The 27,903-nt window shown below is 45.1% G+C and overlaps 1 long non-coding RNA gene across 1 annotated transcript; it reads right to left on the bottom strand.

Annotated features, from left to right (window-relative positions):
• Positions 1-1,754: 1,754 nt before the first annotated feature.
• On the bottom strand, positions 1,755-27,633 carry LOC140212920 (uncharacterized). The gene is made up of 3 exons (XR_011889897.1): positions 27,558-27,633; positions 13,950-14,048; positions 1,755-1,854 (listed from the first exon to the last, which is right to left on the bottom strand). It is a non-coding gene; the product is annotated as an uncharacterized lncRNA (long non-coding RNA).
• Between the last annotated feature and the right edge of the window lie 270 nt (positions 27,634-27,903).

Genomic DNA, 27,903 nt, shown 5'->3' with positions numbered 1-27,903 from the left:
GCTGTTTTTCTTCTTTAAAACGTGGTTCATTATGTTTAGAGGAGTATTGTAGAGTTGGTGCTTACAGCGGATGATTTTGTTATGTCCGAAAAAATCTATTTTTCGGTATATAGTTGCATTTGACTTATACTAAAGACATGCAGTCAGAAAAGCATTTTATTCGTCTCGACTTCGTCAACACCCGGCGTTCGTCTGAAAATGCGACAACACTTTCAGAAGAAATTCCACCGGAACTAATTTACGACTATTTAGCCGAGTTGGCAATGTCGGCCTCTGTGGTTGAAATGAAGAAATATGAGAAATTGGGGAGCCCTTCCACTCTGTCAAGATGAATGCCCATGCGAAGATTTCAGGCATCACACAGGGTTAGACAAGAGTGCAGGTATTTCATTGAATCATTTGCTAATGGTGGTGACGACAGATTTGTGATTACTGTGATATACACTGATTGGTTCGGTTACAACCTTAGGCAGAATCTTGGCCAAAGTTAAATATATACACCACCGTTGATGAGTAGTTTAGTGACAAGGGTAGGTGTAAATCAAGGGAAACACGGGGTAGGCGGAAGATGAAAATTCAAGACGATGAAGAAAACGAGAACAATGTAAAAGCGGGATCCAACGTTTCGACAAGTGCACTCGTCTTTCCAAAGGCGACATATGCTTTCCTCAGTACTACTGTGCCGAGGAAAGCATATGTGACCTTGAAAGAGAGAAGTCCACTTGTCGAAACATTGGCTCCCGCTTATGCCTTGTTCTCTTTTTACTCGTCATCTTGGATATGTGTGGCGCTTCAAACCAAACTGTTCTAGCACAAACTGAGGGAAAGATTTCTCGTCTGGTCCCAGAACGTCAAATTTGAAGTATCCAACGATGTTCCCCTGGGTAGTGTCAGCATGGCTGACCCATAGAAAGTTCATGGACCTATCCATATCAGACATTGGTGTGCCCCAATATATATACACAGTGGATATACTAATTCAATCTTTCGTTTGTACGGCATAGAGATCCCCACAATCGGTGGCAGTGTCATCTTGAGAGTCAAGGGTGTAACGTTCTACATGCTTTGTGTCCCAGGCGTATACGGCAACGCCTCCTCCTCGAGAGTCCATGTGCTCTTCAAAAAAGATTCCAGTATACCCACCGACTTGAAACAATGAATCTCAATTTCTTTATTACGGGTTATAATTAAAATTTTCACTAATATTAGGGGCAGGATGCTTGAAGCCTGCTTCACCTCCACTGCGGGTCCACCGGGTGTAGCACTATCTCCGGGATCAGCTAACGCTCACCTTTTATTATAGTTGACGCGCACACAGATAACATAAATGGAGCTCCTTATTATTTATTTGATTTAATAGGGTTCACTATCATTTTTATTTTTGGCCGAGTGCTTGAAGCCTGCTTCACTTCTGCTGGGGTCAGCACGGCATTACACTGTATCCGGGATTGGCCTACGCTCACCGTTTTATTGTTGAAGCACGGACAGGCAAAACAGCATCAACCCTAACAATCACTGCTGTAAAAAAGTGCACGCAACAAAGTTCTTTGCTGGGGCGTGGAAACTAGTAAAGTACTAAATGGCCGTGTTTGTTGATGCGTAACATAGCTGCATAAAGAGGCGTATATTTCTTGCAGAGTAGTGTATGCGCTAAAACGTTACGCCACAGCCCAGAATATTCTAAACTGCAGTTTTATTGTTATTCTTCATATCAATACTTGCAGTCGCCAGGATATGGAACGTATTTTGTGGGTGCGCAGTTCGAGTCGAAATAATGTTTTGGTATTTGAGGTAGGGCGCTTTGACTTGTTCTATAATACTTGTAGTTTGTCCATAGTGAACATAATGCTCGTTCTGTAAGTACAATCAATAAAAATGATGGTAAGCACATAATCGTACGAAGTTAGTTCAGTATTGCCTATTTTACTCCAGTATTAAATCATTCATTCAAAGCTCTAATACTGGTAGTTACGGGAAGGGTACTTTCTTGCCCAAGTGGGAAGAAAGGTTTATTGCGAGAACGATTGGACATACGGCCATATATTATATTGGGCAATATGGACACGTCAACGCGATTAATAGACAGTGTTTGGCTGCATTTTATACATTATGAGGAAGACTTGTGACATTCATTAGTTGTAGGTCGTTCTTGAAGAAACGTATCCAGTATTTCTAAATTTGGGCTATTTCCCATGCTTTCACATGGTTGATAAAGCAATTGCGCTGTGAGAAGTCATAGCCATATAGATATGAACCTTGCTTACATGTGATATTGTCGATGCATTGCTGCGAAGAAATAATAGCTCAAACGAATTTCTTTTGAAGCTGATTTTTATTCATAGGGAGCTCATGTATATCGTGCCCCTCGTGCGAATTCTGCGAGCCTTTTTTGTGCGTGGGTTTACTGGTCCTGTGGTGGTTTTTCGGGATCCTGCTGAAGTATATCTGTATAGAATTTCTAGTAATTGAAATTATTACTGATTCAAGATTTTGCACATAAGCTTTTGCCCTATGCTTAATACATGGTTTCTTAGTAAAAGCAACACTTTCTAGTAAATACGTCTCAGTGATTGTGCTATATATTTCTTGCATCCACATACATTGCGTCATAATAGTAAAGACAATATTCAGATGTCCTACGCTGGAGATATGTATAAGCAGTGTATAACATTTGAGATAATGCTGAAGGAAAACGGTTCTTCGAGCCTTTCAGATTTCTGAAGCAATATTTTTATATATCTAGTCACTAATTTACATATTTATTTTCAAATTTGTTTACTTCTTTATGCATACAAATTAGGTGATTATGGCCATGCAGAATGGAGTGGGAATTTATGTGAAATAAGTAAGGGAAAGCAGTAAGTATAGGTAACTTATTCTAAATAGCTGTAAATACGAAACGTCACGTAGAACGACATGAAATTTATAATTATCGATGATAGAGGACATCGGTGAAAATTCGGCTTAGCTGGTCTGATGGGTCAGCTAAATAAGGCTGAAAATAACATTTTTAGCATTACCCATTACGTAATTCTTGAAGGTATTCAATTCGATTAGATTTGTAATGTACTCTAAGGGGAAGCAGGCTTTAGAAAGAAAGTGATTATTCCATTAAGAAACAGCTTCATACAAGAATATTTCGAAGCGATGTGCAAGACATGGAATCGCGAGAAGTACAAATAGCATTCACGCTCGTATTTCTGCTTTAAGTTGATAATATATAAGGAATGGACATACAAAGCACAAGGTTAATCAATGTAACTATACTGTCACATGGTGGGTCCCATAAGACTGTGGCATACGGTGGTTTTTAATGTAGCAATATGTAGCAAGAAGCTAGGATGTGAGCAGTCAAGAGAACGGTTACGATGATTAATTTTAAATGCGGCATGTATAACGTGGGAAGCTCAGGTGAGCTGCTGGATAATGTTCGATGTTCGCTTCCCATAGGCCCATAATGGGCGGTGATAGTTGTGGCCATATCAAGACCTGCACGCTCTTTGCGTCTGCCACATGCAGCTGTAAGTAACAGTTTTTATCGTAACAGCATGTTTATGAGAGAATGGGATATTCGTTACCTAAGCCTTCCGTCTGCGAAGGCAGCATAGTGCATCGACGAATATACTAGAATACATGGACGCATGCGGTTTCAGACCAATATAAGACAGTGAAAATAGAGTAGGAAGCTGAAATTATGCAAATGCAGTGCTCATTTCGTAATTTATGTAAATAAATATTACGTTTAATTGGTTATTACGACCAAAGTAACTAACGGTGATGTATACTACTCATGCGGTGAAACTTGTTCGCTCATGAAAGTTTTGTTGATCCACAAGAAAATTAAAAGCTTGAAGTAATGCAATTTTTCGTCTACGAACTTCAACACCCTCACAGCTATCTAAAATCCCAAACACTAAATCAGGCACATGCAGAATGTGAGACCAAAAAATGACGATGTAACGACTGTGTCAGCATGACGACGCTGCAATAAGAAGGATCGTATGGGCACAACAGTACGGCAAAGACGAAATCACGATAAAGTCTTGTTAGTGTTAGAGCCCACCTACGTGCTGGCGTACACCTGCCACCGCCGGTCATCCGTGTTTGCACAATGCCTGGTGCCAGCTTGTATTACGTCTAGTATTTGCAAATCTTGCAATGTTGCACCCTTCGAACATATATTTACAAATAAATCCGCAGAGGTGTCAACCCAAACGAACCAGCCATTGAAGTAGGTGGGCAAAAGTAGGCTCACCTAAAGAACTGCGGATCCAACGAGCTGCGACTATAGGCTTACGCAAATGTTTCTTGATTGCTTAAAATATTAAAAAGACGGATCACACTGGATAAAATAATTTTCCTGTTAACCAACTACCTCAGGTTGCGGCCAGATAGTGTTCGCAGTTGTACACATGGTGGGCACCCACGCTGCAGTCCGCCAACTGTCACCGCGGTCGGTACCTGTACTGTCTGAGCCACCCAGGGGCAGAATTATATAAGCGGAGGCTTTGGCATTACGTGACGTTTGAAGCTTGTTGTTATGAGTTTGTGCCACCACAATGAGTCCTGTAGCTATGATGGATTCTCAATCAGTCACCGTTATCTCATCCTACAATGCTTCAAACGTCACCGCAAACCGAACCCGTCAGGTTGAAAAGTCTAAAATCGTGTCAGTGGCCAAATGGTTATATAGACCTCAAGGTAAGATATATGCAATTTTACCGGAAAATAATTCCCTCCTGATTAGCCGGTCGTGCTCAAAAACGTTGGTCTCACGCATGGCGACGAAGTGAGAACGATGGAATGATGACAAAGTAAAGACGACGATATTATAATGACGACAGCACAATTGCAAGAGAATATAAAATTATAATAGTTATCCGCCGTAGTGGCGTAGTGCCTATGGCTTTGCGCTACCAAACCTGAGGGTGTGATCGATGGCGTAATAGGCTGGGATCGAATCCTTGCTGCGAAGAGCGCGTTTTGACGGGGGTCAAACGCAAGAACGCCACTCTGCCATGTATTGGCTATACGTTAAAGAACCCCGGCCAGGCGGACTAAATTACTCCGGAGTCCCTCACTAGGGTGTGGCTCATAATCTAATCGTCGTTTTGCTGCGTAAATGCTCAGCATTTTTTTCTAGCTTCAACAGGGATAACGAAATGATATGGTGGCATAACGATGGCTCTATGACGACGCAATATCGATAAGGACAACACGACGATAGAATGACGATCATGGATCGAAGGCGCTCGCATGGCTATGCCAGAGTGACGATAACATAGCTGCATGGCGATATTAGGAGCACAATCTCATAAATATGTTGTGATGGCGAAGCTCAAATGGCGAAAATAAAATGACGATGAAATGATCACGGCAACATGCCAAAGAGGCTATGACCACATTGCGTAACGGCGGCTGTATGACAACGATGCCATCAAGACGACCAAGTGATGATGACTACAGAAATACGATGGCGCGATGATGACATCATGACCATGGAATAATGATGCCGATATTGTCGCTGGAACGCGTGATAATGGCGTAAAGACGGCGGCGTTATAACAACAATGTAATGACAACTTTGACACGGTAGAACGAGGATCACGGCATGAGAATTAATCAGACACAATCATAACACAATGAAGCGGATGAAGTGACGAAGGAGAGAACGACGGGGCTTAGCGTCCATGGTGTTGCACTGCTAAGCACAAGGTCGAGGGATCGAAACCCGGCCGTGGCAGGTGCATTTTCATGGGGGCGAAATGCAAAAGCCCCTGTGTCCCGTGCATTGGGCGTACGTTAAAGGCCACTGGTGGTCAATATCAATCAGGATTTTCTCACTACGGTGTGGCTTGAAATTGAATCGTGGTTTTAGCATGCAAAACGCGAGAGTGGAGCGAATGACAACCACGGCATGTTTCTGTTGGAGCAAAGACCTGCGCTCACGTACATCGCATTTTGCTTGTGATGAGTGAAGTGCAGAAAACCAAGTGGCGTAGTTGGTCAGAATGGAAAAATTCTGCAGAACTCATGTCGCGCTTACTGTCGACGGCAATGTATTAGCACTTAGTCAATTTAGCGACAAAACGTATTGCCACCATTGAAACAAGAAATAAATGAACCATGTAATGCAGCGGGACCTTCTTGTTCGCTACCCAAAGAACACTCGGCGCCATCTAGCGCCGCCGCCTCGATGCGCGTGGTCTCCGAAATGCGTGTCTCGCCAGTGCGCGCAAACGAGAAACGAGTCATCCAGCAACCGAGCTTCACTCTGGCACTTCTTATTGGACACTGCGGAATCTAGTGCATTGCCAAGAAGTCCATGCATGGCATCCACGACGAGCAGCGTGGCGTGCCGGTGGCTGCGAACGGTGACAATTGTTCCTTAACATCACGTATACGTAGCGGCACATACTGAGTGATTTAAGATATGCAGATGTTCATCGAAGGGCGGCGCAAACCCAGTGCAATCATGGCAAAGCTCTATAAAACCTTGGCGTGAAAGGCGCTCATTGATAGCTGCACATACCCAGAGCATCTGTGGTACAGCTTTCTATTGCATCGGGCTGCTGTCCTTGAGGAACCCTTCTGATGTATTTAACCTCCTGCGCAGCATCGGAGAAATTTAAGGAGTCTTTCGGTCATTGTACATTGGCACATACTTCTTACCTAAACATGCACCAAATACGTTGAATAAAGAGCGGCGCAGACCTACCGGCAAATACCAAGTGACGCAAGCGAGTATCAAAGACGTTCATTGAAGTCCAGAAAAGACGGAGTGGTACAAACACAGTGCTACAAGTTGGCGTAAATGACTTTCTTCGAGCAGTGGTACCTACCCAGTGCCGCATCTACAATGACCCATGTCAACGTGACACAGGCACTTTGAAGAACAGCCCGTATCTGCACATCGCTTCGTCAACGTCCGCCGGCCGCCCACCGACATGCACTACGTGGTCGAAGGACAAATCATCTCCGAGAAAGAATGGTCGGATGACTCCTCGAACTCCCCGGGCTACATCGCTCAAAAACGACGCAGCCGCGAGTTCATGACTCAAGGCAAGGAAGTTCCCAACCCGAGTGCGACAGGAGTGAGCTCCTACGGCCACGGGCGGAGCACATCGAACCGCCAGCCGCGCCCGCCACCACTATGCAGGCGTGCACCGCTACCTAGAATGCCGGCGGACACCACTCACATAGTAAGACGCCCGCAGTTACCCATCGACAAATCAAAAGTTCCAGCCTGGCAGCTACACGAAGCCCTGCTAAAGGCAGTCTCGTTGCCACTTAGCTGCCTCCAGGACGTTCATTATTTAAACGGAGGCAGCCTTTCCCTTTTCTCTTTTGCAATAATACCCCTCCATTTCTCCGCAGCGTCTTTGACTTTGACTTTATTGAAATTTAGACAACATACAGTTGTCCGGGTGTAGAGCGCTAAAGGTGACACACGTGGTCACCTGACTAGGCCCTAGACACCCTGAATTCACGCAGGCACAGTTTCAACATGGTAAGTTGCGAAGTACAATTTTTTTTTTACAGAAAGATTATAACAATTCACATACGGCAATATACATACACTGTACATTCAAATCAATCTAATTAAGAATGTATAATACCTACAAACTTGTTCACTTGACCAAAAAAAGGAAAAAGAAAGCAAGGAATCTTAACTGGATCTCCTATACAATAAAAAAATTTAATAAATGTTCACATGACAAATATGTTCACTTGACAAAAGAGAACAAAGGCCAGCGCTTTTTAATGTAGAATAAACGTGGTTTCATTCATTCATTCCCTGATCAATCACCAGCGAACCAGGATTACCTACGGATGCATCCCACGAACACCACTTTCACGCTGATTCTCGTTGACACTCAGCGTGCCCAAGCCTGCCTCCGCATCAAATCCATCAACGTGGGCACCCGCAACGTCGAGCGCCGCGTGTACGGTCCTCCTGCGGACGACACCGTGCGAGGCATCATGCTTCACGCATTGGACGATTTGTTGGACGAAGAATTACTGGCACACGTTCAAGCCAGCAACCCAACATGCCTACTGTGAGCGGCAGACGCTTGGGCCAAACAAGGCACCTGGTGGTCACCGTCACAAATAAGGACATCCCGAAAGGGTTATTCTATCAAGGCACCGACATCAGAGTGCCCGTTCTAGAGCCGGGTGGAGCCTTGCTACAACTGCCGCAAGGTCGGCAGTTGTAGCTCCTCATGACATCACGTTACGAGTGGATACCACGGCCCCTTCGAGGCTTCATCGCCGCCTATGGAAAATTGACAGCGTAGTGAAATCATGCATACAGTTCCGAAAATTATAATCTCCGAAAATAACAGCAACACGTTGGCTCGTCCTAAGTGCCCTCAAGACCGCAGTCTCTCAATGGTCACCCCGACCAGTGATTCAGGTCCGTAACCTCGACCCGATTCGCAAGCTGGCAGCCGCAATTGGAACTTCACGGCAGCGTGCACCGCACAGCTGCACCTAATTTTATATTCTCGCGCATGTTTCAGCGTTGCCGCTGCTGTCTCTAGTGGCACCCTCGCGTGCATTTCTTGTTCAAGCCTTGTTGAAGGTTTCGGTTTCGAGCACTGTTACCTCAATACAGCAGCACAATGGGCTAACCGTTCAACAACCGACTGTCCAGTGGTTCATGTAGGTGGGAAAACGCTTTGATACAAAGATATATATATATATATATATATATATATATATATATATATATATATATATATATATATAGATAGATAGATAGATAGATAGATAGATAGATAGATAGATAGATAGATAGATAGCCCCAAGAAAGTTTGTTAAATATCGAAAGAATGTCAATGCATTAAACAACGTGACGAAAGAGACTTTTCAAGGGAATGCTTCACTGTACAAAAAAAAAAAAGACCACGTCTAAAAGGTGAGGACAAGGGACCGTGGCGTAAGATGCGTATGCGATATCATCACGATTATGATGTGACTGAAATACAGAACTCCAACTCTATAATAACGATGGCGTCAAGACGACCGATTCATACTAACTACACAATTACGATGATGTGATGATGATAACATGATGACAATAAAATAATGACGCTAAAATGATCGCAATAGAATGGATGATGATGACAGCAGAACGGCAGCAGAGTTATTACGATGAAATAACAACGCAGTAACAACGACAGAATTGAGACGCCAGAATGATGATGACGGCATGACACTAAAGGAGGCATGATCACCATGGAATAAAGATACTCCCTTAACGATAAGAAATTTACGACGACGTGGATTTTGTTTTGTAGTGCAGGTTCCCGCTTACGTATTTCATATGCTGCTTGTGATAAGTGCAAGAAACCAAGGTGCGTGGTTATTCACAAACAAAATATCAAGAAACATTGCCCATAGGCGTGAAAGCCCTAGTATGCAAAACGTACAAGACGTTGAAGTAGCACAAGAGCACTTGGCACATTGTCCACTGAAAATACAAAAGAATGAACAGCAGGAGTCTAAGCAGTTCTAAAGGGTCAGTCGTTAGAAAACGCGAAATCCCAGCGGAGGCCACTCCATGCGTAACTACGGCGCTCGGAGGTTAAAAGGCGAAGCGTCGGTTTGAGGACCCCATCAACCAAGACACAACCAGGCCAGTTTGCCTACTCCTAAGGTTGTCCGCAGAATACAAGGGGTCGTGATGCAGGTCCTAGCTTCCTTGACAGGACGCCACTTTACGTGTCTCTTCCACATTACAACTTCGGTGATTAACCTGCGTCTCCTCAGCTGGTTTGATACAATTGCGAACCACCTTACGCCGACACCTCAATAAGTACCGTCAATGCCAACGTGACATCGTCGTCGCTTACTTTTCCACCTCGTGTGCCGTCAATAAACAGTGAAGTGTAGCGTCGACAGCAGCACATGTTCCCACTATATATATTCCATAAGGGTACTTTGCGCTAGATGTGTCGGTATTTGATGTAAGATTGTTTTGGCTTGAACTATTTCGTTAAATGTCTATTATTACCTATTTGTCGATTCTTGTGCGTCTTAAAGGTCTCGTTTGTCACGTACGCAAACGGCTCAGTCCTCATTCGGGTGCTCCTATTTGTGCCGCACCCAGACAGTTCAAAACTTGCAGAAGCATTGATTAGAAATACGTGCCTGCGATTGGACAATGTAATTTGGTACTGTGAATGTTAGAGGCCTTGAAAGATTAGCACGTGGGAGTCACTATTGACAGCAGAAGACCTCGCTTATTCAGGTGCTGCGTTCTGTGCATAGCACGAAGGAAAATGTTAAGTGCGTTGACTGGCACGCTGATTTACAGGAAGTCATGCCGGCATCACATTTATCGTTGGACATCGAGTCGAAGATGGGCATTTAGGTTTCATACTCAACGCACGAGTTCACCTCACGAGGGAAGGGCCGGCGGTTGCCTTGGTATTTTTTACGCGGCCCAGAATCGTAAACAAAGCGGTACTTTGAGTGGGAGAGCATTGCATAGCTCATTGTGTCTCCCCACCATCTTGAGAAAGCCGTAGCAGAACAGGGCCTACAAATTACGCCATCTTCATTTAAACAAAAAAAATCTGGTCATGGTGAAGATTCGATGATCTACGCCAGCCGCATCTGCTACTAATTCGTAGCCGGGAGCGGGAACCACGGCCCCACTGGTACATTGCGCCACTGTTGGAAAAGGTGACAGTGGTGAATATTCTTGAGCCTGGACACATGGTTCGTCTTTGCCCGGCGGCCGAGCTCGCCGCTCGCTTTGCCTTTCGCCTTGCCAGAGAACCCCCGTAGCCTTAGCCCGAGGCCGACAGTTAAGGCAGCGAAAAAATGCAGCGTGCTTTAGCTACCTTTTGCAATAGTACGAGATTCCCCCAAAGTTCGAAGTAGAACCTACAAACCCGGTGAACAAATGTCGTTCCAACACCATGATGTCGCTCGGAAAAGTAGTGATGTCACTCGACCAAGTGGTGTCCTAATGAAAAGTGGTGCCATCGAGAAATAACAATCCGCAATGGGCTTGGAACACTGCTTGAATAAAAATTTCGTAGATAGAGTCAGCTGAAAGATCGCAGTATGTCCGGTTTGTTGTTTGTGACAGGGAAGGCTTAGGTGTAGGTTCGAGCAGAACTCTCGTATTAGGTAAAACGTGTTTGTAGATTGTAACAAATTAAATGTCATCGTATCATCGCCAGAATTTGCTGCTAAACGAGTTCTGCGAAAGCACAAATACGGAAGGTGCTATGCAGGATTCTGCGACTGACTCGCTTGCCTGAGTTTGCTCGATGGCAGCCAAAGACAAAAATAGCGTGAACTCGCGAAAGCAGCAAACGAATAAAGGCAAAGTAAAAGGTACATATAAGCATAATTTGGCGTGCTGCTTCTTCCATGTAAACACAGAATACTCGGCAATGTTACGTGGCAGCACCGTTTATTAGATAATTTTAGAATATACTTTGCGACCAAACGTCAACGCATTACCTTCGTAAAGAAATAGCTTTCTGCTGCTCACAGCACCTGCTCCGAATCTTATTGGGTTTCGGTGATATACGTGTGCTACGATAAAGTGTGTTATTTGGGGAGTTTATCGTTCTTAATGTTTACGGAGGCTAAGAAATAGCTTTGCCGAAGACGGCGGCACCCTTGGCTCCCGCTTCCGAGAGAATTCTAGTGATGGCTATGATCTCACTAGCGTTGATCGCCAGTAACTTTTGACGTAAGCTTTCACTGTCTGTAAACTCACGTGAAACGTTACTTAAGAGAGCAGAGCACGTCCAATAACAAAGATCGTTCGGCGATTGCGGCATTCGTAGGCCTAACGAGACGCGTCCGCATAACAAGAACAGGTTGGTAGCTATTGGATTGCCTTTACATAGGTACATTTGGCACGAGGCCAACGTCTTTCAACGTCTTCCTTATATTTGCGTTCCCGTATGTACAATTGAAGGTCTTTAAGGGAAGCACCTCGTGATGTCCCATAAAGGTGCTTGCATTTAGCGTACGTAAGGCGACAGACCGTATTCTAAAACTCTTTATTGTTGTCAACGTATTATCGCAATGTCTTAATACCGTAACTGTCCCACCAACTATCTACACATTCCCCGTTAGTAGCCTGCCGAGCCTTTTTGGGGTGCTCCATGGGTGTGTCTTCTCTTTTAGACTTTGTCTATCCACCCTCGGTTGTGAACAATGAAGACGTGATCCATTGTCACGCCAACCTATTCCTTCCTTTCAAATAGGCTAAAATAGGCAAAGGTAACACACTGGGTGTAAGAAGAAACAAATGAAAACATGCACCGGTGGTATAATCACGTGGGTCCTCTTTTCCGGCCGTAATTGGGGTAACGCGTTAAGTAAGCGATGTTAACGAGAATGTGAATCTAGATAATGCAGTGAAATTAAAGGTGTGCAGAGGGATGAGATCTAGGTCCTAATACTGTTAGCTGATTCACTTGGCCTCGGCAGAGCACGCGGATATCAGGAACATTGAGAAATTTGGACCTTTTCGCATGGTACACCAACCACCCCATGTATTTTTGAATGCGTCGCTACATCAACAACAACGACAAATGTGTCAGCGTCCCGTCTGTAGCGCTATCACTGAAAGCGACTGTGTGACAAAGAAAGATGGGTGATATTTTTACTTGTATTTTTTTTTGCGACAGCCTATTTCTGAATTGTAGTGGCATATCTGGAGCACTGCCTGATCCAAATTTGCAGCTCTTTTTGGCCCACCCATATTCGAACAGCAGATCAAAATCTGCTGTCTATCGGAGAGCGCTCCTCGCAAAGCCACTTCTCTGGTTTAATGAGTCAGTAAATTTTCCCACTCAAGTACAGAGTCACGCTTGCAGACGCGTGGTAAAGGATCTGTTGTATTCGCTAATGGACATCCAAACAAGTGAACGTAATAACGAATACCTCGGCTTAAATGAAGCGTAAGAGCGTAAGGATAAGTGCGAACGAATGAAGGAATATTATTAAATGTGTTACTGCTGAATATCTTTTACGAAAACAATGTTGAAATATGGATATTGTAGAGTGCCGATTTAAGGATCCATGTATGTGATTAACAATGACGTACTCACTTATTTACAGCATGATGAAACTAGGTAATTTGGCGATAGTTAAGAGCAAAAGATACCCTTTCTTTGGTACATGAACGATTCGGGCAGTCTTCCAGTCATCTGGCAATTTCCCAGTTGGTAATAATGCTTGAAAGATCACGCACAAGAACTTTACAACTGATTCAGCATAAAGTCGTGCAAGATTGTTCGAAATGTTGTCTGGCCCACATGTTTCTTTTTTTGTTTTTAAGTTCAGTAACATTGAAAATACCCCGACGTAAAAAACAAAATGTACTTCTGCATCATGAAACTGAGCGGCTGTAGGAGAGCATAGATTGCGATTTAGAAGACGCTTTGAAAATAGGTATAAATATGATGCTTGGAATTTTCTACGAGGTAACACTCGTTCCTTACCACTCAAAGAGTTCTCAGTTGCCGCTGGCGAACACCTTGCTAACATAAATTCCTTCATCCGCACTATTCTTTTTCTTGTATGAGTTATCTTTTCAATACCTCTTGGTATAATATTTTTTTTTCTATTTTATATGTTGTCTTTTACTGATAATGTGTAACGTTTCTCACTCCTGTTTTAACCCTATATTAGGGCAGCACTATATGTAAATAAATAAATAAGGAATGTAGAGATTGGAAATACCAATATCAAACACTAACTAATATAAGGCGGTATACAATTTATCATGAAGAACGTCAGGCTTACTGACAAAAAAACTTTCGTATGATTAAAAATAAGGAAAAATCTAAAGCTGCCAGAATTCTAGGGGTACCCCCACCATGGTACTGCCGCAAGAAGTGCCTGCTATCAAGGGGAAAATATCCTTTTTATGATAGGTAAATTAGTATATAAAATTCACTCACCGCTAACGCTTGGGACATTAATGGCCAGTATCATGGTGTCCTCATCATAATAGATTATATGGTACCAAGAAGATGCGTTGATTTCTCTCGCCAAAGTTTCTGCACACACATAAAGCGATATTTCTTTCATCACCGATCAGAATACAGTACCTTTTATCTTTCAGTGGCAAATATTGAATGACCCGCCGTGGTTGCTCAATGGATATGGTGTTGGGCTGCTGAGCAGGAGGTCACGGAATCGAATTCTGCCCACGACGGCCGCATTTTGATGGGAGCGAAACGCGAAAACACCAGTGTACTTAGATTTAGGTGCACGTTAAAGACCTCAGGCGGTCGAAATTTTCGGAGTCTTCCACTACGGCGTTCCTCATAATCAGAAAGTGGTTTTGGCACGTGAAACCCCACAATCTAATATTATATATATATATATATATATATATATATATATATATGTACATCGAATGGCTTAAGTGCTTCTACAATAGATTAAAAAAACAATGTGTAGAAAGCATCTCGGTGGATGAATATTTTGTAGCCATTAGTTTCATTTTTGTTCTGTCCTCGTGCTCTGAAGAGTGGAACCAACCCATATACGTCGTTCTTAATACTTTTGAGTATATACAAAAGAGGATGAATGCGTAACTCAGAGCACTAACGAGACCCTGGTAGTGACCACAGAATTCCCGAAACAACATTATTGGAGAATTTAAAGATCGACCCCAACAAAACCTTCAAATGGACGGACTGGGACCAGTTCCGCAAGGATCGAGCCGGAATGACTCACGCGCCCATCACAGGCATTCAACAATGGTCCATAAAAGTGATGGCTGACGTCAATATAGTAACAAAGACCGTGAGGCTAGAACTTTCCGTCGAGAAGATCGACAGCCGCCTGGTACACATGTGGGAGGCGAAATGATCACTTCAAGCCAGGTGGCACCAAAGACACAACAGGAAGTTGAGGAAACGCAGAGCGTTACTCAACAAACAAATAGAAGAACACTGCAGATCTTTTAGTAAACAACAATGGGATGAGATCTGCAACGAGATGGACGGACGGATGGGCACCCGTGACACATGGCGCCTGCTCCGGCACCTGCTAGAGGCGACCAAGGCCAAGGCAATACATAGGGAAACCATGCGCAAGCTAATACACACACACGTCAAGGACGAAGAAGAAATCCTTTCCGAATTCTGCGACAGATATGCCCCGCATAGCCCGACTATTCAACACGGGGAATACACGGGAAAACCCAATTTCTCTCTGTACAGAGTCTTTGCCGAGGCGGAAATCCGGGCCACTTTGCAAAAGCTGAATAGCAAGTCGGCCCCGGGACCGGACGGCGTAACTAATAAGACCCTTCGTAACTTGGATAACAAGACCATCTCCGAACTGACCAAGTACATTAACGATTGCTGGACCCGAGGATGCATCCCCGACCAGTGGAAAAGAACAAAAATGGTGTTCATCCCCAAACCAGGGAAACCCCCAGATCTGGCCAGCCTTCGGCCAATATCCCTTACGTCGTGCGTCGGCAAGTTGATGGAGCACGCCTTCCTCACCCGGATCAACGCACACTTGGACGACGTGGAAGCGTATCCGGACTCCATGCTCGGGTTTCGAGCTCATCTCTCCACGCAGGATGCAATGTTGCAAGTCAAACACCAGATGCTCGACAACAAGAAAAGAGGTACAGGGCCATTCTAGGATTAGACCTCAAGAAAGCCTTCGACAACGCAGCTCACGCAGCCATACTAGGCAGCATTGCCGCACTCAATCTAGGAAACCGAGCGTACAGCTATGTTCAGGATTTCCTCACAAACAGGAAAGTCTCTTTAACGCTGGGCAAACTCGCATCCGAAGATAGGAACATAGGCAGCGTCGGCACCCCGCAAGGCTCGATCATCTCGCCGATGCTCTTTAATTTCATTATGATCGGCCTCCCCGAGCGCATCAATGCCATAGAGGGAGTGCATCACACAAAATCTGCGGACGACATTACGATCTGGGTGTCCGAGGGAAGCGACGGAGAAATCGTACAGCGGTTACAGACCGCGGTCGAGGTGGGGGAAGAGTACCTCGTCGGGACCGGTCTCGTCTGCTCGCCAGAAAACTCGGAACTCCTCCTCTACCACCCGACTCTTAGGGGAAGACCCCCTAAGGCTTACATACAGCATGCTGCATACGAAGAAATTTGCATACGCACCAAAGACGGACAAGAAATACCCAGGGTCATGCAGATTAAGGTGCTCGGACTCATCATAGAATTGAACGGCAACAACGGTGAAACGGTCAGGCATTTGGAGACTAAGATCACGTACACGATGAGGATCATCAGAAGAATCACCAACAGACATCAGGGCATGAGGGAGGCCAACGTTCTCAGACTCATACACTCCTTCGTTATTAGCCACATTACCTATAAGGGCGCCTACTATAACTGGTATGCGGCCGAGTATGCCAAACTGAACACCCTCATTAGAAGAACACACAAGATGGCACTGGGCCTTCCAGACAGCACAAGCACGGAACGTCTGCTACAGCGGGGCGTCCGCCACATGCTCGAAGATTATTTGAGGTACACCAAATCTCGCAACTCGAGAGACTAGCGAAGACACGAACGTGCAGGAGCATCCTGGACAAACTCGGGATAAGTTATCACAAGCATCACGGCGACAAGACATCCCTTCCAAGCGCAATCAGGGAAAGGCTCCAGGTGGCTAATATACCCAAGAACATGAGCCCCGAATTCAATCAGGGTTGAAGAGAGAGTAAAGCCAAGCCTTTACTCCAAGCCTTCGGTAGGGACAAAGGAGCGCCGTTCGTAGACACTGCAGAATACGAGGATCGAAGTACTTTCGCAGTGGCCGCCCTCAATACCGACAAACAATTCGTGAGTTCTTGTAGTATACGTTTCAAACACCCGGGGTAGCGGAAGAGGTGGCGATAGCCCTAGCCATCGTTAACCGCAGTCGCAGATGTATAATCAGTGACTCGCAGACGGGGGTCAGAAACTATGCACAAGGCAGAATTTCGCCGAAGCCTGAGGCTATACTCAAAGCCAACGTGAACTATGTCACCTCCGAGGAGGCGGAGGAACGACACATTATATGGTTCCCGGCTCAAACGTCCCCCGACACCCCCGTACCCAACCTCATCGAAGAGGTTCATGGCGTCGCGCGAGGTCTCACAATCCGCGCCCGTGTAGAAGGATCCGCTTTTTGTGTTGGAAATCCAACGGGGGCATGGACAAAGAGGGACAGAATGACCAGGTACTATGATATTACTAAATTTTATCAAAACTCCGGGCGTGTTTATCCGCCCCCTAACCCCTAACTCGACAGGGCCCAAGAGGTAGACTGGAGGCAGTTACAAACAAAGACCTTCCCCAACCCTGTCCATCTCAGGAGAATATATCCGAACATCTACTCAGACAATAACTGCAAACTATGGGGCAGGGCTCACGCATCTCTCAGACGCATTCTCTGAGAATGCGAGGTTATATGCAGAAAAAATGCAGTTTCCCCAGATGTAGCTGCGGCGCGATGGACGGCCGCGTTGCGCAGCTCAAACCTCGAAAATCAACTATGCGCCATTCAGCAAGCCCGTGAAGCGGCGAGGAGACAGGATCTCCGGACCACCTCGGGGGCAGCCTATGCCCAGGCCACGAATTTGCGGGATTGTCAATAAAGTTGTTACCACCACCACCACCACCACCACCACCACCACCACCACCACGAGACATTCATTGAATTACTTTGACATTCTCACTCGAATGCCTTGCAAATTCCTTGTTTACTCTTAACTAGGATTTATCTTGTTCTCTTTTTTGGTCAACTAGGCATTTCCGCCTGTTTTCCGTGAGTTCTGGGAAGTTATAAAGAAGGTGGCACGTCTACGAACACCATTAAACAGATACGCAGGTTCACTGAATGATTTTGTCGTATTTTAACATAGTGCTTAACGCGTAGACCTCATATTTTACCATCAGATGGATGCAAATCTATTGGCCGTGCTTCGTCACTTGGTCACCGCGGCGGTAGCTGTAGATCCACGGACATTACAATGGCCTTGCAATCCGTGAAGTAGCATCCAACATACTTGATACCTTTTATGGAATTTTCATTGTGGAAGCGAAGTCCACGGACGTTCTTGAAATCGTTGACGCTACTTGTTTTGGTGTGGCAAGGCCGAGAACAGAACTGTTAGCATGCGCTTAGAAATGCTGCATTTCTCTGGGCGTCATTATTGAGATCACCGGCCATATTCATTGGCTAGTGGCGCATTTTAGGCAGCATATTTTGGGAAAGAAAGCTTCCTACTGCTTTTTCTAACAAATTAAGTGTCAAGCAAGCGCAGACGACAATGACACCAGCCCATAATCGCACCGCACAGATTTCGCCGATGTCCAACAAACCATTCAGATCCACGAGTGTTGCATGAACTGTGTCTTTAACGTAGGTGGCTACGGCTGAGGCAGTGTTGTCATGTCCTTGTACGCAAGACACGTAGCGATACCCAGACAACTCATTGGAATCTGCTGGTGACATCGTCGTTTATGTAAAGCAGAATATGTGTGCTTTCGTTAGGGTTGATGTCATACGTAATGGCTTTTGAATGTTCTGGCAGAGATGATACGCTGACGCATGCCACTACGATGGGTGCTTGACTTGCCAGTTCATTAATTGTCTTGATGGTGGTCGGTCTATAGACGATGTTTGTTCAACCTTTGGAACTCGTCGGTCAATGCTCTGTCACAATTTTCCTTCACATGGTAGAATTTGAAGACTCCCACTAAAGGTCGTGGGTTCGAGTGCCTAAATTACCGCTATCTTTATGGCCTGTATATTTAACCTCACCTTAACACCACATGTAGTGTGTTCGGCTTTGGACCACCACAATGTGAATTAGAATGCAGCTTGGCTATGGCCGGTTCTCCCGTTTATTAATGTATGTTCGACTACCACCAAAGGCCGTGGGTTCGGGTGCCTTAATAAACTATCTGTATTTACTGTGTCCTAATTCGCTTCCACTTTATTAACAGCAAAGCCAGTGGGTACCACTCTCGAGTTTTACGATGTCAACTGGAATCCAACTTGGTGACGCCGGTTAGCACATATGTCCATGTTGAGTCGTGGATTCAACTCTCCCAAAGTCCATGGGTTAGACTCTAAACCTTCGCAATGTCAATTAGAATACAACTTGTAGGTATGGCCCGTTCGCCCATATCTCCAAGTTGGCTCAACTCCCACAAAGTTCTGGGGTTGCACTCTCGGCATTCGCGATGGCAACTGGAATCCTATTTGAAGATATGTCCGATTCGATCATATCTCCATATCTGTTCGGCGCATCGTAGTGAGTCTTGCTGTGGCCTTGTGAGGACAAAGTCCTAAAATTTGCAGTCGACGTGCTTCTTCGGCACGACACAAAGTTTGGGCAATTGAACAACCTTCTTGACACGATAAAGGGAGAATTGTGTCCAGAAACCTCTCAGGAGTCCGTGCGTACAGCAAAAGGAATGGTGCATGTCCACTAATATTATGCTTGGCAGTATTGTACGTTTACGCTACAAATTTAAGGCGGCCTGCTAATTTTTGTGGCCTGCGGTGACCTACATTGATTTTTGTTAAGTTTTCGATTCGTTCGCTCCATGAGGCCGTTAGTTGGCAGGTGGTAAGGAGTGGAATGAAGATATGCAGAACCACAAAACCGTAAAAGTTATTCGACAATGTCGGCGGTCAATTGCCGTCCAGGACCTTGTGATGACAACTCTTGGGCACTGTGACATGATGCAACAAAAGGGAAGAGACATGCTGTGCAATGGCAGATGGAAGTGCCGCCATTTCTGTGTTGCAAGTAAGATAATCGACGCATACTATGATCCAGCGGTAGCCAGCTGACGTCTTTGGAAGTGGGCCGAGTAAGTCGATGCCGACTTATTCAAAGGGCAATGCTGGTGGCCATGGTTGCTACCTGGTTAAAAATAGCCCACCGGAGATTTCGTCGTTTGCTTGTGGAGCTGGCCAACAGTACAGCTGGTGCCTATTTCGTTCTTTTTCAGAGATTGGGCCTGTAAAATCTCTGGGGATATCGCTGTAGTGTCCGTGCGAAGCCAAGGTGCTCAGTCGTGATGTCTACATGCATGAAACGAAGGACAGAATGGCGCAGGTCTTCAGGCACAACTAGAAGCAATGGAGGACCATCAGCCGAGTCATTTTTTTTACAGCAATCCTTTACTTAAAGTAAAAGGTGTTGTTCCTGCTCACTGACGTGCTGCTGCCCGCAGGTATGTAAAGGTAGAGTTTACAACGTTGCTAGCTCTCGAACGCACTCAGGTCCGGAAACTCGGAAGAGATATAAACTGCATAGTCATCGAAGCTATAATTGTCATTCTTAGCGTGTGGCGATGGGAGACGGCACAGGCAGTCAGCATTCGTTTGACATCGTCCGCTCGTGTAGTTGACGGAAAAGCTGTAGGCGGAACGCCCCGCGGGGCAGCCGGCCAGGCGGGTCGTGATGTCAAAGGTTGTCAGTCACGATCGTGAATGCGTGACGGTGCAGGTACGGACGGAACTTCCGAATGGGAATGAACACTGTTAGACACTCGAGTTCAGTAACAGTGTAGTTTCTCTCAGCTTTTGTTAGTGTGCGAATAGCATAGGCATTGACAGGCTGGCGACCACCGCAGGTCTCAAAAAGCACAGCACCAACAGGCGCAACTATGGCGTCACTATGCAGCTCAGTTGACGCCGCCGGATCAAAATGCCTCAGAACGAGTCGAAGGGTCCAGAAAATTTTCAGCTGTTGAAACGCAAACTCCCAGTCAACAGTCTACGTAAATGGGTAGTCTTTGTAAAGGAAAGACGTGAGGTAAGAGGCCATTTGTGCGAAATTCTTAATAAACCACCGGAAATATGATCCAAGGCCCAAAAACCTTCGCAGGTCTTTCATCGTCTGTGGTTTTTGAAAGTCGCTCACCAATGCTATCTTTTCAGGGTCGTCTCGTATGCCTTTTTTGTCGGCACGTAAGCCTAGCACGAGGGCTTGTCGCTCACTGAAATTATATTGTTTGGAGTTTAAGATAAGGTCAGGTTGCTCGATTCAGTCAGGAACGACAGACAGGCGCTGATTGTGCTTGTGAAATATCCGGTCGGATATAATGGTGTCGTCTAAATAGAACAGGGAAATTTCGCATTTGAGTCCATGGATTACTGTATCCGTTAATAGCTATAACGTCCCTGGAACACTGCATAAGCCGAAGGGCATAACGTTGAGCTCAAAGAGACCACCAGACCTTATAAAGGCTTTCTTCTCCTTGACTGAGAGGTGGATTGGAATTCTACCGTACCCAGACCGTAAATCGACAGAAGACAAACACGAAGTGGAGTGAAGGCAGTTGACGGCATCATCTATTCGTTGCAGGGGGTACACATAATTTTTTCGAAGGTGTTTAGGTGGCGACAGTCCTCACATAATCTCCATGACTCGTCTTTTTTTCTTCACTAGGATCGCATGAGCAGCCCAGGGGCTCCATGATTCCTGGATCAATTCCTCCGATAACGTTTCTTTGACGTGCTCGGCGATGACTTTTCCCTTGAAAGTTAAACGCGATAAGGCTTCTCACGAATTGATGTCTCTTGCGCAGTATGGAAGCGGTGTTGCATATGATACGCCGATGGAGTATGGGATGCTCTTTGGTCTTGATGAAAATGAAACATTGTGGTGTAGAAAGCGGGCTCTCCACGAATCGGACACTACTCACTAGAAGAAACCGACTTGTATAGCATGCGCCTACAGTCAGCAGAATTATCATGGTTGCAGTTAGTATTGAATTTCTTTCCAGCAGCTGACATTTCGACCCTCTCGACGCTGACAAAGGCTTGTTCGTAAAAGCTTGCCGTTCAAGTTCTAGAGGCATAGTTATGAATTGGGTTAAAACGTTCAATGTCCACAAACGAGTACAACCATCACTGGTGACAACGAGGAAGCGAGGGACTATAGCATTTTTTAAAGCACAGCAGGAAGTCGTACGAGGGCGAGAGTGCTGACAGATACTAACATTGCAGTTTAAGGGAGCAAACACACATCCTCCGACAAGGAGAGAACGTCCGCGGATTCGCTGCTGTTATCTGTCAATGAAGTTTGCGCGTCGCGGCGAAGAGAAATCGCGCCATCGCCATAATCCAAAGTTGCCCCCCCACTCACGTAAGAAATCCTTTCCTAAAATAATGTCATGCGTTGCGCGTGCAAGCACTTCAAATTCACTCCGAAATACCTTGTCCCCCATCACAACCGAAACAAAACAAACCACGAAGTGTGCATAATGTTTTCCCGCCAATTCCTCGGAAGGCAGCGTTCCGCTCCCAAGAAAACATAACGTTTTATCTAAAACAATATTCAAAAACAGAGTGATAACAGACACTGCAGCCCCGGTAATTATTAAAGCTAAAGTATTCACATTGTCAACTGAAACACACACTTCGGAGAATAATCGCTCTATTTATGAGGTGTAGTTGAGTTACATTTGTTTCTGGGCGACTTCATTAAGATCTAACTAATACATTGTTGCGCCAATAGAAAAATAAAGATTGAGGAGGGCAAGTATAAACGTCAAGTCGAGCGCTAAACTTCAACTGATTTTATTCTAACATCAGAGCATGGAAAATCCGCAAATGCGCGTGCGTGCACCATTGTTGTCTAGAGCGATTATAGTGACGTTTTTAACAGCGGCATCTCCTTGCGAAACAGAACAACATAGGTATCACAAAAACAACTCGTGCCTCTCTCTTTTGTGTGATATGCCTCCAACAGCTATCTCACGCAGTAGGGGTAGGCATCTGCCTGCCAAGGAAACAATGCAATGCGCAGGTAAATGCGCATTACTTTTGTTAATTATGGACAATTCATGCTGCCTGCCCCGGTCATTGACACATCTCCCCGCTATTCCCAGGTAGGATTACCCACGTTTCAGCCGTATCTCGTATATAACGCCCGTTGCACATTTCACGTACGGTCTAGTGTGGTTTTTCTGGCATCCTGTCTTTTTTCAACGTGCATTATGCGTGGACACAGTCCAGCGAACTTATGTGGCGCCGAGAAAACAACTGGTACACCAAACCTAGTAGCGACTTTCTTCGCGTTGTGTGAAATTTTGTGGTTACATCAGTTACAGACTTTACAGCTGTCAGGGACGGACAGAACACTTCTATCTACAACTACCCAATAGAGCTTCATGGCGATTATGTGAAGTCACACTGCTGCGTCTATAGAGAAACACAGCCAATCAGACGTAAGGAAGAAGTTCGCAGTACATCAGTAATGTTACTGCCTTCAACAGCGGCGCACGTCCAATAAATTATGCACTAAAGCTGTTTAATGCACTTTAAGATGACAGCTCATACCGCTCCACAAGGATGAAAGCACGCGCCATCGTCGGCTATCTGCCGCAACAGCGCTTTCCAAGGCTTGCCGCGTCAGGTTGAGTGGCACAGAAAGACACAATTATGTTCGTAAGACTGCTATCCCTCTATCACAAAAATTCCTTGTTATGTCGGCAATTGAGAGGAACGTTTATGTATTGCAAATAAAACTTACGCTTACTGCTGGAAGAAACGCTGAGGTTCGCGCGTGTGCTATCATATATGCACAATATTTCTCGTTTTTTTTCACTACAGCGCTCATTTAAGCAGCGGCAGGCATCTCTATCTTGCCGATCTTACGAAGGGTTTTAGTCTAGTAAATACGTTGTTTTCGTAAATGTTTTTTTTTTTTGCCACGAAACTTGTTGCAGGTTCGCTTAGTGAAATGCGCCCAAGATTGTTTCTCTATAAAATGAGCGAAAACATTCGAGAATTCCATAAGCTCAAGGAACGTCTTGTTCGGAGGAGTAACCTTGTAGCAGTGATGATTGGGTGAATATAAAGGGCACCGATGATAAACAATGCACGCCAGTCCTTATCTATAAAGTAACGCAGAATAACAGCCATTCTGTAAAGGAATATAATATATGAGGCAAGGTACCACTCTTAATGACTTAGTACTGTCATCTCCACAGCTATCCTAGAACATAACGCCTGCACTGGTAAGCGGGTCGAGGCGGCTGGCCTTCATTAAAAAGGTACCAAAGCGTGGTGTCATGAATTGCATACACACACTAAAAAAAGTCACAAGCCTGCGCGGCACAGGCAGCACAGTTACGGCGTAAGCTGGAGGAGCTCCTCCAAAGGAAGCTCCATTTTTGGTACCACGCACTGCACGGTCTCCGCAGCCAGGTCTATTTGTGTTGTTTACAGGTGAACTATCGCAAGTCTCCGCCCAACGTCTGCGGCAAGCTGCGGCTTGTGCTGCTCTCTGCACAGTGCTCTGCTAATCCTGACGGGGCCTGGTTGAAGCCGCGCGTAGCTCTGCCATTCGCTTCTGCAGCTGTGGTTCGTACCTTGCGAGGAGGCGCCCTAACATGCACCGAAGAGCAAACACAGGTATTCAGACAACGTGCCGCACATGTCACATCCCTTGATCCGTGGCACGCTACGTTGCTGTTGATGATGATGATAGTGGTTTATAACATCCCCTTCAAAACGGAATGGTGACAAATAGTCGCCTAGCCTGCTTGAGTTGAACAGGTTAAGCCACATGCAGCATGCAACTGCTATATGCAACTGCTACATATCGGGACATCTGATGTAATATAACTGAACCAAAATGTAAGGTTTGCACGCATCGGCGCTACGTGATGCTTATCTCAAATCGCCTCTCGAATTGCGCGATGCGATGCTAATGATGATGATGATGATTTAATGGCCTTCTCTTTGATATGGGACGGTGAGAGACTGTCACCTAGTCTGCTTGGATTATTCAAATGTTTATTACACATTTTTTATTACATAAATATTTATCCATATCGATAATCTACTGCTGCATCCTCAAGACTTCTCTATCTAGTTTATACTGCTACCAATTCAACTCAAACATGGCGTGACACCTGGAGCAATAATATCGAACTGCAATGCAAAGGGCGCGCGTACAGACAGTACGTGGCACGCATCTCCCATCACAATGTAAGTAGAACGATAGGATGCTAATAGTGATGATGATTTATTCACATCCCCTTTGAAACGCAGCCGTGACATAGTCCCCTAGCCAGCTTGATTTCCCAAGTGGCATGCTACAACGCTAATGATGATGTTAACAATTCGTTCTCATTCCCTTTAAACCGTAGCTTTGACATATTCACTTGGCCAGCATGATTTATTCACGTGCACAATGTATCTTTATTTGTGGCATTCTTATTACGTCTCCCTAAATTTCTTTTTCTTCCTCAAACCTTCTTTACCTGCCTCGTACCACTGTGCATCTGCCTGTGCATCTGCTACTATATTGTGTAATAATATGCATCTGTAATGCCAAATGTACACGTATCGATGCAACACGGCGCGCATGTCACATTGTATGCCCCTTCATGCGCTAGCAAACGTAGTTAGGTAATTTTCCCCCTGCATTCGTGAAAGCGCTGACTTGGCGGAGTAACTGACTCCGACACAGCGGGCCAGGGTTCGATTCGGGCCTGAAAAAGTTCTTTTTTTTTCACCCGCGGTGGATGTAGTGGTGAATACCATCATTACCCTAAACGGTTATTGGAATGAGCCCATAACAGCTTACACGGTAAAATTTACTCAGGTTATTAAGTGTTGCGTTTGTTCCACCATGAAACACAGGGGATCAGTATAGCTTTTACGGGGCAAATGACGCTTGCAGTTCCTCGCCAGAAGTCAGACGGTACATTTGGGAATGCGGGAAGACTGTCCCTTAACATAGGTCATGTACGGTGAATGCCGACACGACTGTGATTAGTTGATCAGAGAGTGTCATCACTTTGCGCATTTTGAAGCTTCGTAAACCCTTACTTTTCGGCGTCATGACTGATCAACACTCCCTGTGATTGCTCTAATCACTGAAAGAACCAACGAGCACCCTTCTCATGTGCCACTAAGTCGGTAACGTGTGGTTATAGTACAGATGATCATGTATGTCGCAGCACACTTGCGACTTCGATCCCCCTCTTGCGTTTTTCGCGACTTCATAGAAGCTCAATCAGACAACATATCGCTAAAGATACGACCCTATCCTGTGTGGTTTTGTGGATCTTCTATATCGCACTGACGGCTCACAATGCACTCTAACCGTCCGTAAGGAAGCTCTTTGCCGTCGTATTGTTCATTCTCGTGGGTTAAAAATTTGGTTATATTTCCCAGCTCTCCATGGAATAGACGCTCCAAACTTCACGACATCCGGAACGCTGGACGCGCGCACGTAGCTCCTACATAGGACAGAGTCAGAAAGCTTCAGGTTCGGCTGCTAACCTATTGCATTTCACTAGTGAGGTCACGAGGAGGTGCCTGATTTGTAACATCATGGTTACCTTTAACATACTCATATCGGCACAAAGGTATTATGCTCTGTTGCGGCTGTCCGTTTTGGCGTCCAGTGGTGTTGCGCAGGTCTCCAAGTTTTTTAGAGGATGGCGGGGTATGTTTCTGTACTACTGACCGCAATGTCGGCATCATAACGCGCATACTGTCGGCCTCAACGAACGCGCCAATCGAACACTTCGGTACTTTCCATCAGAATTTTAGAATGCGTAGCTATTGGGGGGAGGGGTGTAACGTTCTTTTGCGTCGCCATTGCATAAATTGTGTCTCGTCATGACAGGCGGTGTTCTCCACCATGTTGCACACTCCAACCTATGACAGACTATTTATTACCCTTCGCGTCAACTACGCTTCCGCAGTGACTGGCCTAGCGGCACTAATCTGATAAGACGCTCGTGGTAGTCTCTCTTCGTTGCATTGTTGCAAGATATTAAACATTCCCTGCTGTTCGCCGCCGCCAAGCAAACTGGGCAACTTGCGCTCATGCGCACACACTGGCGTTTATGTTAGCCTATGTGGAAAACAGCGACTTTGTTCGCGTCTCCATTCTGAAGGTTTGTGCCCCCGCCGCCCGTTTCCCTTACGGCCTTCGCTGGGAATGAGCTTTTTCGCCGGTAGTTGCTGTGGGGAACCGAAGAAATGTTTTGAGACTTGCTTACAATGACCAAAAGTCTTCCACTCCGATATTTACCATATGAAATACCATAAACCAGTTTCATTATCTACGTCGGCATTACTTCTGTGCGTCTACCAGATCGGAGCAAAATTCACTGCACAGTGTGTCAGAATTACACGGAACAGGTAGAAATTTAAAATTTTATGTGATAAATAGTCTCCTAAGTATATTTATAAAGTACATAAACAGAGGTACGTCACTATATCACGATGCAAATTGCATTACTAAAATAAAATTGTCCTATAAATCGAATGTAATATACTGCATGAACACGGGAGCTTCAAATATCACAAATGACATCAAGAAACATCAAATGATTTTTTATTGTTTTAATTGACTTACATGAGGTCTGAACTTTGCCTTCTTAGTAGATATTTGCTGGCAAAAGCCGTTTATTTTACTAAAACTAAACCGTTTTCTCCAACACTATACTCATGTACGATGGTAAGTCGTCGCAGTGGATGCAAAAATTGCACAAATGAAATCATATCATACGATCTTACCCGGGTCATAAGTGACATTAATGCTGAATATTATCGGGCTGTCTGGAATGTAAATGGTCGTCTTGAAGCCCCTAAAAATAAATACAAATAAAAGTTTATTTTACGTCGCAATGAAGCATGCGCTAGAAATACTCAACAATGTCCGAGATACTACAATATTAATTTTAAACGCCGAAAACATATGTCAAAAACCTTGTTTCCAGCAGGATTGCTCTGCATTAACGGTGCGCGTTGGCGGTGGCAGCGCCGCCAGTGGTAGCATACTCTCAAGTTCAACAAATGGCCACAGAGGGCGAGAAAATAGACTGCGCGCCGCTGTAATAAAACAAGCATAGTAGGATCACTT

Source organism: Dermacentor andersoni, chromosome 8, assembly GCF_023375885.2.
Source record: "Dermacentor andersoni chromosome 8, qqDerAnde1_hic_scaffold, whole genome shotgun sequence".
Taxonomy (NCBI): Eukaryota; Metazoa; Arthropoda; class Arachnida; order Ixodida; family Ixodidae; genus Dermacentor; species Dermacentor andersoni.
This window is presented reverse-complemented; position numbering and strand designations above follow the sequence as displayed.